This window comes from Chinchilla lanigera, unplaced genomic scaffold (genome assembly GCF_000276665.1).
Source record: "Chinchilla lanigera isolate Chin_1 unplaced genomic scaffold, ChiLan1.0 scaffold00012, whole genome shotgun sequence".
In the NCBI taxonomy this organism is placed as follows: domain Eukaryota; kingdom Metazoa; phylum Chordata; class Mammalia; order Rodentia; family Chinchillidae; genus Chinchilla; species Chinchilla lanigera.
This window is the reverse complement of record NW_004955413.1, coordinates 25,759,058-25,774,860: the sequence shown is the minus strand read 5'-3', so window position 1 is coordinate 25,774,860 and position 15,803 is coordinate 25,759,058. Positions and strand designations below refer to the sequence as shown.

Sequence of the window (15,803 nt, the reverse complement as noted above, 5' to 3'; positions counted from 1 at the left end):
GTCAAAGGACCCGCGTGGAAAGGAAGTTGGAGCGAGGTCCAGGTTAGACCCACGTGTAACCCTGGGGGCACTTCCACCTGCTTACCCGGACCTTTAGTCGTGGGAGGTCGGCTCCCTAACCCTTCCCCCAGGCGTAGCTTGTGCGCTTTCATTTTCCGCGCCGGTACGGTAGGGACCAGAGCAGGTGTTCTGGCCTCTGGGGTTGCCAGTCTGACCCCAAACCTTGCGGTTTCGTTGCTGGACTGAATTTTGGTGTGGGAAAACAAAATTGCTAATAAGATTCCTTGTTTCACGCCCACGTGCCCCAGTTCTAAGATTAGAGGCTTCCAGGGTCTGTTAGTCCAACACCTTCACTACAAAAATTTCTTTAAAAAAAGTCACCCAAACAGAAAAGATGTAGGCAGCAACAGTGGAAATTTACCCCCATTTTAATTTGAAGTGGTGTGTGTGAGTGTGTGTGTGTCTCTGTGTGTGTGTGTGTGTGTGTGTGTGTGTGTGTGTGTGTGTTTGGGCAAGATAGGCTGCCACAGGCCTGATTACTGTATTAGTGATTCAAAATATATGTTTGAGCTTAAGGTAGGAAGCCTCGCAGACACACACACACACACACACACAGACACACACACACTCACACACACCCCGGCAGCTCTGCAGTTTCCCATTGGATTAAATACAATCTTCTTAGTCATTAACATATTATTTTGTTCGTGCGCTGCTGTACAATTTGATTCTCCACATTCAAAATATTTTCAGATCATAGCAACCAAAGGTTCACATTTCTCTCATTTTGTAGTACAGCATCTCAGAGCTGGAAGGAGCTTTAGAAACTAGTCCAACCCCTCATTTTACAAACGAGGAAATTGAGGCCTACAAACCAGAGCTTTCTCCGGGTTCCGGTAAAATGAGAGGCAGAACATGGGGACTGCTAGGCTCTGGGTGTCTGGGAGGCCCTTTCTCCTTTTCTTTGTTAGGTTATGGGGTATGTGGTGGTTTTAACCCTGGGGAATGGGTGGGGGAGGCGTGGAGTCATTTAGCATTTCTATGCCTTCCACTGATGGTCTGGGAAAAAATGAGGAAGATTTTTCAAACATCTGTAGATTTTATGACTGTAATTCTAGGCATCCTGGATCAGCCCAAAGATGGAATGGTGAGTAGCAAGGTGCCTGATCTGTCTTTTGCTACCCCTGGAAGTGGAAGGCGACAGTCCCGGTAAAAGTCGCTCTTAAGTACTATAGATGAATTCCATCTTTACATTGAAGAGCATAGAGTTTGTTTTATAAAGACTTAGGGCCCTATAAAGGCTCTATCCTGTGCTCTGGGGACACAGAAGAGCTCAGGATAGTGGAAAGGAGGGACAAAGGAAACACAAGCAGTGTGATGACCCAAGTGTGATGAAAGTGTGTTAATACATGCTTTCAAGTGCTTGGGAGCAAACTGGCTCACCAAACATGTACTCAGTGCCTACTGCGTGGCTGGCACACAGTTCATGCTCAGTACATATTAGGGCCAAGAGAAAGCTATGTGTAGGGAGCTGTGAGGACTATGAAAGGAAAAGCAATTAATCCGCCCGGCAGGATATGGGTAAGAAGGACTTCGCCTATTAGGAAGAGATTGTGAATGGAGCGTGAAGTGTTGAGAAGAATTCAAGGATGAGACAGGGATTGGAGATGTGCTAAAGGTCAGCGCGTCATGCTGCCATTGGGTGCATGTGGGTTCAGGTCAAGAGGCTACCTTTTCAGAACCTTACTGCTTCTTCTGTAAAAGGGTCACTGGTGCTGACCTCACCTGACCTCCCGGATTGTTGGGGTTTAAATGAGATCACATATTTGATTTCATTTGCACTCCTACCCAATGACAGAAAGTCGTTTAGAGTAGTGCTTCTAAAACTTTACTGAACATAGCAGTCATCTTACAGGAGTGGGTCTGGTTATACTTCAGATTCTAATTCAGTGGGTCTAGGAGGAGGCCTGAGGGTCTGCATTTCTGACACACTCCCAGGTGTGCTGGTAGTGCTGACCCACAGTCTGAGCATAAGAATTTTAGAGCCATGTAAATAAAAATCCTGATTTCTTGATATTAGCTGTGTGTCCCTGGGAAAGTTGTTACTCCTCTCTGGGCCTTGGTCTCATCATCAGTGACATACAGGCAATAATAATAAGCGCTGCCTTGAAGGATTTTATTTTTTGAGAAGGGGAACAAATGAATGGAAAATGTATCACTTTTTTGTTTGTTTGTTTGTTTGTTTTTCCGGTACCAGGGATCGAACTCATGACCTTGCACTTGCTGGGCAGGCGCTGTGCCGCTGAGCTAAATCCCCACCCCTGGATAATGTATCACTTTGTGGGAGATCTGACACAGGTAGCTGCCAGGAAATAGTAATAAAAGGTGGGGCGAGAAAGAGAGGGATATTGGGGCCAAATTATGGGGACCTTGACTTTAGATCTTATTCTGTTAGCTACGGAGGAGCCACTGAAGGTTAAGAGAGTGACAGGATCATAAAAAATATAGTGGCAGTTGCCATGTGCCAGTCACTGCTAAATATTTTATGTGTGCTTTCAGTGAACTCTGTAATTCTGTTAGAAAAATTATTCTCCCCATTTCACAGCTGAGAAAAGTGAAGTACAGAGAGGTTCAGCAGCTCACTCTAGGTTACCCAGCTAGTAAGTAGAAGAACCAGAATCCATCTGAGTCCAGAGCCTGTCTACCTATTCACTTTGCGATCCTGCCTACACTGAGAATGTTAGAAAGGGACAGTAGAAAGTATTCACCTTTCTAAAATTAATTTATTCATTCAACAAAGATTTAGCGAGTGCCTAGCATTGTGCTAAGGGTTAGAAGACATTCGTTCATTTGCCAAATCCTTGTGGAGCCTTATACAAAGTTCAAAGCCCTGTTCTGGGTGCTGCAGATGCAGCTCTGAGCAAAAGCAAGTCACCCGGGGGCTCCCATTGAACCAGCATGTTTAAAACATGGTTTTTGCTCTAAAGGGGCATAGACGTTATGAGACATGAACTGGGATTGGACAGAAGCTTAGAAGCAAAATGGAATATTTTAGAAATGGTTCACACTGAAAAAGACCTTTCCAAATCTAATGAATATGAAACACACTGTGGTTTTTCATAAGTCACATTTTATATACTAGTGTCATGTTACTCAGCCCCCATGTGAGAAAGGTTCATGTATAGTAGATAACCTGCTTGCCATCCAGAATAAAAAGGAAGAAGCAGACATGCTAGCTAGCTGTCTTGGTGGCTGCCTTGCTGGAAGCCAAATATGGCATAGGGCTGGGGAATAGCTCAGTGGTAAAATGCTTACTTAGTGTGTGTGAGGACCTGGGTTCATCCCCAGCCCCACAAATAAACAAAACAACAACAAAAAGCTCACAATAGTCTTCACAAGACAAGGTCTTGTGAAGGACCCAGTGGGTGAAAAACATAGAGACACTTAATATACAGTGACCCAATACAACCCGATCTACTTCCAAATCTGTTGGACTCTGGAAAGGATTATTGTAAGGTGTTACAGAAGAATAAACTGAAGTTGTGGGAGGTGAGATGTCCTCTTCAAGGTTATCAGCTATCAATTAGAAACCTAGGATACATATTCATGAAGCCTGGCCCCCACCTTTCCACCCTATATACAGCTAAACACTCAGTATGACATTATTAAGATTTTTAAAAATAGCCTTACCTGTGGGGAAGACTGATTTCTTTTAGGTATGGGCCTTATAGATTAGGCTAAGCAATTTAGCTTAGAGTCCAGGATGTGAATACTTTCTACTGTCCCTTTCTAACATTCTCAGTGTAGGCAGGATCGCAAAGTGAATAGGTAGACAGGCTCTCATGATGTGGTGACCTCCTAGGAAAACTCCTGATCTTCTCTCTGCGCCTCTGATTCTGGACCTGAGGCTTCCCTGAGCTACGTGGGGCCCATCTTGGTTCCATTTCTAACTTGGGGCCACCTTGGCCAAGGTGACTGCTGCCTTCTGAGAAAGCCCTACCTTCTCCAGTGAGTCCCCGCCCACTCCTTCATTCTCTTGGCTTCCTGGGAGGACACTGTCCCCTCCCACCTGAGTACTTGGCTCCAGTTCACCTTCCGCCGGGAACACTGCAGGCTGCCGCTTGGTAAAGATATGACACCTTATAGTTAACATTAATTGTAGCTGTGTTCATCCCTGCACACGTCTATTTTCCCCAGCCCGCCTGTGCAATTTGAGTCCCAAAATAGCCCACCTCATGATATATTCTTAGATAAGTTCCCCAGGGGTGACTTCTTTCCTCTATAGCAATTTGTATCATGGGCGCCTATTATAAAACTTTAGGGGGCTCTCACACCTCGGCAATGTTTCTTTGTGGCCTATTCCCTGAGTGGGTGAGAGAAGAAGAGGCTCCACGGTGCAGATTGTAGGCTGGAACAGGGAGAATAGCCTTCTAGAACCTCTGACCTACCCTACTGTCCCTCAAAATGAATACCTTGAGGACTCACAACTGCACCTTTTGAACTTATCTAAGGCCTTCATCTACTTATTCAATGACTTGTTTATTTTGAGTCAGGGTCTCACTATGTAGTCCTGGTGAGACTTGAACTCACTATGGAGCGCAGGCTGGGCTCTGCTTCTTGGTGATCCTCCTGCCTCAGCCTCCTGAATGCTGGAATTACAGATGTATGCCACCATGACCTGCTTCAGTGATTCTTTATTGAACACTGTGTAGTAGGCAAGTTCCTGCCCCCACAGATCTTCCAGACTTGGGGCTTTATTCTATCTATCGCTATGGGGGCGTACAGGCTCCCTCTTACCTAACTGTCTTGCTTTCTCTGCCATGCTCTGGCCTGTTGGTTTCCCGTGCCAGTTTACATGTTGAAGTTCCTTGGGAGTCATCCCTGGCCTTCCTGTCCTTTTTTTTTTTTCTTGATAGCAGGAATCAAATTCTCAGCCTTGAGCATGCCGGGCAGGCACTGTGCCACTGAGCTACATCCCTGGCCTCAAATTTTCTTTTATTTATTATTATTATTAGTATTATTATTATTTTGTCTTTTTGAGACAGGGTCTCACTATGCAGTTCAGGCTGGCCTTGAGCTTACTTTGTAGCCCAGGCTGGTCTCCAACTCGCAAGGATCCTCCTGCCTCAGCCTCCTGAGTGCTGGGATTACAGGCGTGTGCCACCACTCCCGGCTGGCCTTCCTGTCTTTCATACTGCACTGCTCCCTGGGCAGTGTTGTATCCCTGTGCTTGGATGATTCAGCTCCATATCACCATCTCAGGCTTTCTGCTGGTCTTCTGTCCTTAGACATCCCACAGGCCCTTTCAGTGTAACATGTCCCAGAGGGAACCATCAGCCCCTTCCTCTGTTCCTCCTGGGTCCCCAGCCCTAGAGTGACTCAACTGTCTCTCCTCCACTGTCTTGCCTTAACGGGAGATTCGAACTCATAGGCTTCCTCTTCCTCCAGCCTCTGGGCCACAAGAGGCTGCCTCTGTGCTGCCTCCTGTTGGTCCTTTTCTCTCTATACCTGCTACCACTTCCATCCCCTCACTTCCCCACCTTCCACACCTGCGATGTTGCCAGAGCCTCCTGCTCAGCCTCCCTAACTGGAGGCCTCCCCCTCCAATCCCTTTTAAAGTGCAGATACAAAGATGTCATCCCTATGGAACATCTTCCAAGTTTCCCCGCTACCCAAGGTGAAAGCCAATCTCCTTGAGGCCATCGGGGCCCCCAACCTGCTGCGCTTCCGCCGTGTGTGGCCTCCTTCCTTGGCATGGCGTGTTTTCACTCGGTCCACCCTTGACTCAGTCTTCTGTCCTCGGCTGTGGTCACTTCGTTTAGCCCATCCTAGCTCCTGAGCTCTGGGCAGGAATGGCCTATCTCCCCCAACAGGGAGCTGTCAGCGCCTTGAGTGCAGCACTGTTGCCTGTTGTTGCACCCTAACTGCTGAACTTTCACCCCAGCCCGCTCCTTCACCACCGTTCACTTTGAATAGACCAGGAAGTTCTTAAAACTGAGTAGGATTTTCACTCTCCTACTGATTAAAGTATGAATATAAGAATAAGAACTTGGGATGCAAAAGGCAACTCAGTTGAACTGGAGCTTTTTCCGCGATTCCAGCACACAGCGTGACTGTGACTGTGACGGGGGTGCGGTAGGGCCCACTACATGGTGCACGGTTTGATCATCTTTAAGGGTGAAGAGGGTGTCGGTGTCCATGTCTCCCTGGGAGACTCTGGTCTGGAGCAAGGGAAGAGGACCAGGATCAGGAGGGACAGATTTCAAGGAGGGCAGGACTGGGAAGTGGCCAGGTGTTCGACACTTCTGCTCAGAAGTGCCTTCCCTGGGAGCCACTTGTCAGTGTGCTCCTGGGGTGGGTTGGCCCTGAGAAGGAGCTGTTTAGTCCTCTGGCTGGAGCTTTTCCTGCTGGGTGGGTATCAGAAGGAGAGGGTTCCTGACAATGAAGTAGGTGAATGGAGACAACTTGAGGTCCCAAACCAGGGTTTAGTCTCTCTCATCTCACTGTGCCCATCTTAAATCATGCCTTGCCTGGGGCAAGGGGGATGGTGTGGTGTCTAAAGATCACTGTTCACTCTGCCACCTGCATGCATTGCATGCAATGGGGGCTTCTGATACATTTAATCACTTCATCCTAATAAGAAGTATTATAATCCACATGTGATATCACCGATAAAGCCAAGGCTCAGAGAAGTTTAGCAAACTGACCAGGGTCACACAGCTAAGGATTCCAAACCAGGTCCACTTACCACCCAGTCCGTGGGATCCAAGGGTCAGATGAGTTATGCAATAGAACTGCATGCACTGTCCAATATAGTAGTTTTCGACCACATATGGCTATTAAAATTAAATAAGAATTAAAAATTCAGTTTCTTTATCTCACTAGCTATATTGAAAGTGCTCAATGGCCATGCATGGCTAGTGGGCACCTATTGGATATGCCAGTCTAGGAGATGCTTATCATTCTAGGGAGATCTTTTAGAGAGCACTCTTACAGAAGCTCAAAATCAGCAAGAGCTGTGGAAGCCTGAGAAGCTGAGAGGGCTTTTCCAAGGAGGTGGACCTCGAACCAGTCCTTAGAGAACCTAGAGACTGGGAAGGGAAGTGGAAGGTGTTCTGGGTAGTACCTGACAGTGAGGAAGCAGGAAAATCATGCCCCAGCTCTGAAATGGACCTGATACTGAGGGGAATGGATGAATGAATGAGTGAGTGAATAAATGTAATAGGTGGTGCATGCCTGTAATCCCAGCACTCTGGTAGGAAGACTGCAACTTTGAGCCCAGCCTGGGCAACTTAGTTATTTAGTGAGACCATATCTTAAACTAAAAAAAGGAGTGGGGATATAGCTTAGTAGTTCAGTGCAAATGCCCTGGGTTCAATCCCCAGTACTGAAAAACAAAACAAAACAAAACAAAACAAAACAAAACAAAACAAAACAAAACAAAACAACCTCAAGGCAAATGGTGATCAAAGCAAGTGATTTGGTCTCTGTCTCTGCAGTGGATGAAAGTGACCGGGTTCCCTTGCTCATGGGTGCCCAGTATGCCATGGCTGTGAACAGCAACCTCCTTGGTAGTGTATGCAGCCTCTTGCTGGTGTAGGTTGCCCTGGGAGACCTTGGGGACACTGCTTCCTGGTGAATTCGTGTATCTGACCTCATGCTATTCCCAGTCTAGACTCAGGGTAGGTATGCAAGGTGCCTTTGGGAAGCCCCAGGGCACAGTGCGGAGGGTTCACATTGCACAAGCCATCAGGTCCATCCGCACCAGGATGCAGAACAAGGAACATGTGACCAAGGCCTTACGCACATTCAAGTTTCCTGGCAGCCAGAAGATCCTTGTGTCAAAGAGGTGGGGCTTCACCAAGCTTCACGCAGACGGATTTGAGACACGGTGGCTGAGAAGCACCTCATCCCTGAGGGCTATGGGGTGACTCTTGTTCCCCTGAGCAAGTGGGAGCCTTGCACTCTTGAAGGCCTCCACTGTACTGTCCCCTGCTTCAAATCAAGCTCCTCCATAAATCTTTTTTTTTCCATCAATAGATCTTACCTGTACCTAAAATAATTCTTTTAGGTCATGGTGTCTGTGTATATGTATGCACATAGGCGTGTGTCTAAAAATGTGTATGTGTGTATGTGCATCTGGATGTGTAAATATGTACATGTGTGTGTTTCAGGGATGGGAATGATAGAGGGGAGACGGGCCAGGAATACAGGAAGCTCTCAGATCCTCGAATTGCAGGCGATTTGAACTCCTTTGCAGTTGGGAGCTGTGGAAATGTGAGAGCTGGGAATGGGCAGGATAAGCGTGGTGCCTGAGATCATGTCTCTAGCCGGGAGGACAGGGTGGACCAGAGGCAGGGAGAGCCCGTGATGGACTCCGACAAGCCTTAATGCTATAGAAAGAAGGCTGCTCAACTCAGGCTGGGGTCAGGGGTTAGGAGGGAGTTGTAGGGAGGGACCGGGTCATCTTGCCCTCTCTCTAGGCAGCTGCACAGAGGCAGGAAGCCTGGGGCAGTCCACCCTCAAGGACTGTGCGTGCATCATTGGCTGCCTGAGGGAGCAGTCTTGGCCTTCACTGGGAGGACTGTAGCTGGTAGTGCAGTGCCTCCCCCTCCTGCCTGCTGGCAGTGCCAGGAACTTTTATAGCAATTTTCAAACAACACTGCCCAACCAAGGGGCCTGTGCTAGAATCACTATTTCCTTAGTGTCTGCTCTTCCATGTTGCTGAGACCTAGAACCTAGATATCACCAGGCTGAGGCTCTGAGTGCACACACTGCTCCGGGGCAAGGCTGCTGGCATCGCACATGCCAGGAAGGTGGCTCTGGGTTGAGGGGGGAATCAAAGACAATTTGAAAAGGAGGTAGTGGTTTCTCTGTCTTAAAAGTTGGCTTGGATGTGGATGGAGGTAAGTAGAAAGGAAGGGGACTCCAGGCACAGTCACCAGAGAAGGAAAATATAGGGCAAGGTTCAGGGGCTGAAGGTCATCCAGATGACAGTCCCATCTCCTGGAGGCAGCTTGAGCCTCAAGCTAGGGAAGGCATGGACAGGTTTTTTTCCTTCTCTGTTTTCCCCTACACTGGGGAACAATCCAGGCACGCTCTGTCATTACGTCCAAACCCTTCTATTTTGAGACTCAGCTTTCCAGAGTTGTCCAGGCTGGCCTCAAACTTGTGATCCTCCTGCCTCAGCCTCCTGAGTAGCTGGGATTGCAGATGCTCACCACCTTGCCAAGATAGGGAGAAAGCTTTCCAGTAAAGACTGCCTGGTCTGAGTGGGGTGCTCTGTAGAGCAACAGAGACCCTGGGTGGGAGTAACCAGGATGGCTGGTATCCCAAGGTAGCCCTGGCTTGTTGTTGCTGCTGACACCATTGCCCAGCCTGGCATTCTCAGTCAACATCTGATAAAGAAAAGGTGATGCTTGTTACAGCATGGTAAAGAAGCCCTTATTCAGAATGATTATGTTAGTTAGCTTTCACATTGCTGAGATACCCACAGCTTAAAAGAGGAGAGGCTTCATTGGGCTCATGGTTTCAGGAGAGTCCGTCCAGGGTCAGCTGGCTCCAGTGCAGGAAGGGCCTGGTGGAGCAAAGCTGCTTGGTTCATGGCAGCCAGGAAGCAAAGGAGGGGAACAATGCCAGAGAGGAAGGGATGGATGAAGAACCAGACTTAGACCCCAAGACCACACCTCCACAACCCACGCAGACACCCAGATATGTGATCCACCAATCCCCTGGGTGGATCCCAAAGCCAGTGAAGTTGGCACTCTGCCCTAACAGCCACCACCATTGAGAGAGGTACGGGAACTATCACAATGGGGTCCTACAACTGAGAGAGAGAAATTGGGCTTAATTCCAAATATGGCATGAGCTGGTCGGGATTCATAACCCAAGGAACAAGAGGTGTGGGACAGTGGATGAAAATTACTCAGAGGAAGCATCAGGAGTGGGGGTTCTGACTAATCACCTGACAGGATTCTTGCTGAAGACAGAGCAGGATGATCAGACATCAGCTGGGGGATGATGCAGGAAGAGGAACTGGTCAGATATGGAGGAGATCAGGTGTCCAGCAGGGGTTTCTGGCTCCGCTGACTTAAGGTTCTTTCCTAAAACTGGATCTTACAAGGACGTGTATAGAGGGGCCTAGCAGAAGATCAAGAAGCCTGACTTGGTTTCGGCTAAGCAAAGAATCTTTGCCTCAACATTTTGTCCCTTACAGGCCACTGTGACAGTAGAGGTGCCACTGGGAAGAAGTGAGTGAGCGGAGGGAGGGTAGCTGTCCAAAACTGACTTCCAACATCAGTGAATTAACAATGTGATAGGTGCAGAAAGATGACCAGAGAAGGGCAGAATGCAGGTCAGAGGCGTTCCAGAGGGGAGGAGGACTTTGCAGCACTGGCTTCTCCCTGGGGGTGAGGTTGAAGGATGTGAGGAGAAGCCTGCTTCTGCCAGGCTCTGTGTGTGTGTGCACGTGTGCACACTAGCATCCTCTTGCATTTGCTGACTAGGGGAGGTGGGACTCACGATTGGGCGAGGGAGGTCAAAGCCATCAGGTGCCTCAGAAAAGGATCAAGTTCCTTTTCTTCCCTGCCCTGTTGCTTGGCCTTGGCTATAAAAATAAAAAGGAATAAAGAAAGCTGACAGTCATCTCAGATCCCACCATGTGCCAGGCTCTTACCAAGTCCTTCCTCCAGTTTTGTCTACTTCCTGGGACAACATAGTTCTCCATTCTCTAGATTAGCTTGGAGAGGTCAAGTGACTTCTCCAAGCTCACAGTGCAAGTGGCAGAGTCAACCTGGAGCCTAGGTTGGTCTGACTCAAAGCTCACAGCTTTTCTACATCATCTGGGGCAGTTGATTAGAAAGGAGGGGAGGAGACTTTCTCAGTAGGGCTGGAAGGTTCCAGAATGCTCCGGAGCACAGCTGGTGCTGAGAGACTGGTACCACGGGAGCAATCAGTGCAACACCCAGCCTTTTTCATTCCCTTTAGAGGAGGTGTGATTCCCCCTTCTGCTGCCAACTGCAGGGAAACTTGCTGTCAAGTGTGGGCGGAGAAGGATCCCTGATAAGATGGTGGTAGCAACCTTGGCCACACTCATGTTGTTCTGTTTGCTGTGTTTGTAGAGGGATAGGGAGGGATCAGAAATGGCATAGTTTAGAGCTGGATCCAGGAGGCAGGGCCTAATGTGGAGGGGGGAAGACAGACCAGCTGCTGGGGGTAGGATGGGTCCAGCCTTTCTTCTGGGGTTACAGGAGCCTGCGTGGCTGGTGGCATTGGGGCTCTAGCATTGGGGAAGGGAGGAGCTGGGTACTGCAGAGGTCTCAGCATCTGGGCCCGGGCTGGGATCTCATTGGAGGAATGAGGGAAGAAGGTAAGGCTGGGTCTCAGAATGAAGGCAGGCTCCAGAGGCAGAGCCAATGGACTTGTGCGGAGGCCCATGCTGTAGGGTCAGGATCATCCTTAGTGACCTAGGGAAGGCTCTGCCATGGCTCCAGCTGGGCCTGCAGGGCCCAAAAACCACCAGACCCCCTCTGAGAGGACATCACCCTTTAATAAGTTGAGTTTAATTTCTTAGGAAGTCAAAGTTCAAAAAAGGACCTAGGGATCCCCAGGGACTTGTAAATATCCACTCCAGAAACTAAATTTCTGCCAAGGGAAGAAAGAAACTCCATAATTTTTATTTATCCTAATGGAGATATTGACTGGCTAATTCCTCTATTTTTTTAAAAAGACAAACAAGCTTAATTCATTCCCTTTCTTCACCTGTTCTGAGTTGTCCCTTGCCTAAAAGCGATCTGAGGGTCAGTACTCATTTAGTGCATGCTACCTGCATGCATCTAGGGTCTAGAGCTAGAAGAGATCTACACTCTTCTTCATTCATTTGACTGATGAGGAAACTGAGGCCCGGAAGGGTTCCCACAGTCCCCTGAGATCTGTAGCTCGAGAGGGAGTGAGGACAGAGCCCAGGCTGCTGTGCCCGCCCCCCACTTCCAGCACTCTCTTTCCTCTGTACACCCCCCAATCTGGGCTTGCCATGGTAACTAAGCCTCCTCCAGTGTGGGAAGCAGTTACCTAGCAACTCCCCATAACCAGGTCATAGCCGGGGGAGCGAGACACCACGTGCTGCCTGCCCTGGGGAATTCAGCTGTGTGCAAATGGGACTGCCACAAACGACCCTGCATAGAGCCTTCCTGGGAGTGCCTGGGTAGGTGTGTGGGTAGGGAGTCTCCTGCCAGGGTCAGCAAGTTGCTGGGAGTACGGCACAGCCCTGCTTGGCTGGGAACTCCATCCCCACAGCAGCCTCATGGCTTCCCTATGTGCAGTGCTGCTGTCTTTGAACAGCATGGGACCTGTCCCCTTTGCCCTCCTGGCCTATCGGTTGTGGACTCTGTAGCAGAAGCCTGATGGACTGGCATGTGTGTGTGCGTTTGAGTAAATGTCTGCACTAGCTGGGGTTGTGCTCCCTCACACCAATTCCTTGTTCACCTTGAGAAATGTTTGCGGAATGACCTGGCCTTAAACAAAGTGGCTCTTCCTCTAATATTCTTGTACCTCGGGTCTTGACAGCCATTCTCCACTGCACCCCACCGGCTGCTCCTGTGGGCGAGGCCCCACCTTGTTGCCTAGGTTTTGCCCCCTGCAGGAACCTGCCCATGAGCCTAGGCCTGTTGAGCGGGCTCATTCTCCGGAAGCTGGGTGGCTCACACAGGCTATGAGATCGTCTTGCCATCGGGGCCTGTAGGAACCACTGCTGGGGAGTTCTAGGAAATATTCTCTCACTAGTGACAGTTGGGAGGGACTGTGCCTCTTCTTCTTTAGTATGTCACATCTGCCGGTGCTGTCTGGAGCTGCAGCAGCCACTGAGAAGAGACGTGCTGATGCTTGGAGGATAGCACTGCTGAGCCACTGGTAGGAAGCTGGGCTCTGCCCCATCTCTGGACTGCTTGGTGTGGGGGATCATAAGCCCCTTGTGGTTTAGGATACTTTGGGTCAAGCTTCCATTTTCATCTCAGGCTCACTTCCCACTAGTGTGCATGCCGCCCAGTCCATGACTGGACAAGTCTTCATAGTAAAGGCAGAAGATGCAAAGGAAACGTCTTTCTGAATAAATGAGAACTGTAGCTCCCTGATCCTTTATCACAAGGGTTGGGACTGAACTCCACCTGCAGCTGCATGCCCAGCTGAATAGGCTTCCCCCAGGGAGCCCAGAGGCTTCCCTGCATTCCCACGCCTGGGACATTCCATCCAGGCAGGCACGCACATGTATGCGGGCTGGGGCAAGTGCCCCTCTGCACACAAGAGCAAGTTGTGTGCGTCTCTTTGGTGATGTCATCTTGGTAGCTTGAAGTCAGCCATGGTGGGTAGATTTTCTGTTTTTAGAGCAGGTTTAGGTTCACAGCAAAATGGAACAGAGGGTATAGAGAGCTCCCATATACTTCCCTCCCTGTGCAGGTAGAGCCTCCTCCACTGCCAATCTTGAGTCAGGGTGGTATATTTGTTATAGCTGGTGACCCTGTGCTGATACATCACAGTCACCCAAAGTTTAGTCGTCTATTGTTTACATTAGAGTTTGTTCTTGGTGTTGTATATCGCATGAGTTTTTGAAAAATAACCAGGCATGGTGTTGCGTACCTATCATCCCAACACTTGGGAGGCTGAGGCAGGAGGATCACCGCTAGTTCTAGGTCAACTTGTGCTATATAGTGAATTCAGGGATAGCCTGGACTATATAACGAGACCCTGTCTCAAAAACACCAGCCCAAAAACAAAAAACAAAAAACAACAAAAAAAGAAAAGAATGTATAGCGACATGTACCCACCATTAAATAGATGGGTGGGTACAAAGCCCCCTGTGCTCTGCCTATTCATCCCTCCTTCCACCCTAATCTTTGACAACCTCTGAGCTTTATACCATCTTTGTGCTTTTTCCTCTTCCAGAATGCCATGTTGGAATCATGCAATGTGCAGCCTTTTCAGATTGGCTTCTTTCATTTAGTAACATGCACATAAAACTCCTTCATGTCTTTCTGTGGCTTGATAGCTCATTTAAAAAAAAATCAAATAAAATATTCTACTGCCTACATGTAACACAGTTTGCTTATCTGTTTACTTACTGAAAGGACCTCTTGGTTGCTCCTGAGTTTTAGGAGTTCTGAATGCCTAAGGCTGCTAAAACATCAGTGTACATTTCCTTTGGATAAACGACAAGGAATATGATTGCTGGATCCAGCCATAAAAATAAATTTAGTTTTATAAGAAACTACCAAACTGCCCTCCTAGGTGGCTATACCATTTTGCATTCTCACCAACAATGAATGCATGTTCCTGCTGCTTCAAATCTTTATCACAGTTGCTACCATCAGGATGTTATATTTTGGGCAGTGGAGTTATCTCATTGTGGAGTTATCTTACTGTTATTTTAATTCACAATTCCCTAGAGACATAGGATGTTGAATCTCTATCTTCTCATATGCTTACTTGCTATTTGTGTATCTTCTTCAGTGAGATGTCTGTTCAGGTCTTTTGGCCATTATAAAACCAGACTGTTCATTTTCCTATCATTGACATTTATTTATTTATTTGTGCTGGGAATCCAACTCACGGCCTCATGCTTGCCAGGAAGGCACTGTGCTGCTGAACTATATCCCTGGCCCCCTATCACTGACTTTTAAGAGTCCTTGGTATATTTTGGATTCATAGAACTTTATAAGATTTGTCAAACTGGGCCTGGTGGCACATGCCTGTAAATCCAGCACTTGAGACCAATGAATCACTGACTATAAAACAGGGTTCTAAATATTGGGATGGCAAAACAAGGTCAGCCATGACACTGGGATGGTTTCCAGGGGAGACCTCAGCCCTGAGCCTAACAGTTGTCTTCGTGCTGCCCAGTCAGCTAGCTACTAGCCACACGTGTCCATGCGTGTTTCACTTGCTCACACTGGCCACTCTTCAAGTAGTCAGCAACCTCGTGTGGCTAGAAGCTCCCGCAGAGCAGATATGGAGCTTTTCCATTGTTGCAGAAAGTTCTTTTGGACAGCGTTGGTCTAGACAAGAAGTGGGAGAAAGACACTCCAGGCAAAAGGAACAGAACACCGGAGACTTGGAGGTCAGAGGCAATGTGACTCATTCCGGTCCCACAGACAGCTTAGTGGGACTGAAGGAGAGAGTGCTTGGGAGCAGAGACCTGGGAAGTGTGACTGAACAAAAGGCAGCTGACAGATCACAAAATGCCTTTAGCGCCACGCTAAGGAGTTTAAGCTCAGCGTGAAAACTAAGGGGAGCCCCTGAAGGATTTGAACAAGAGCCTGATGTCATTCTTTCTGCATGCTAATACGCACTCTCTGGCAGCCGTGGAGGAGGCGGGCCAGGAGGGCCGGTGTGGAGACTATTGCAGTCACCTGGGAGAGAAGTGAGAGAGGTGTAAAAGGAGGCAGTGGCTGTGGTATAGACAGAGGACAGAGTGTAGCCGTGTGAAAGACCCCGCGACTGTGTTGGAGGCGCTTTGTAAACATGTGTGGAAGTAATGGATAAATTGGAGCAGTGGCCACACTGGATCACTAGGAGCATTGCACACTGCTGGGGGCCCCTGCATGCTATCTGCTGTACAATACAAGGAGGAAGGAGGAAGGGGCTCCAGGGAGGGAGGAGAGGTATGCGAGATGGGCAGGGAGAGCTGCATGCCCCGTTCTGTCTGATGGGGAGACAACTCGGCTGAGAACAAGAGAACAAGCTGCTCATAGAAGACTGCAAGGAAGCCTGGCCTAGGCAGCGCACTTCAGAATCGGGTACAGGCATTCTCCAGC

At 48.6% G+C, this 15,803-nt stretch overlaps 1 long non-coding RNA gene across 1 annotated transcript in view; it reads left to right on the top strand.

Moving 5' to 3' along the window:
- The first annotated feature begins 11,515 nt into the window (after positions 1–11,515).
- Positions 11,516–15,803, top strand: part of LOC106147968 — a 9,301-nt gene continuing 5,013 nt past the window's right edge. Inside the window, exon 1 of the long non-coding RNA XR_001233021.1 lies at positions 11,516–12,906. This is a non-coding gene — a long non-coding RNA (uncharacterized LOC106147968). The remainder of the gene's footprint in view (positions 12,907–15,803) is intronic.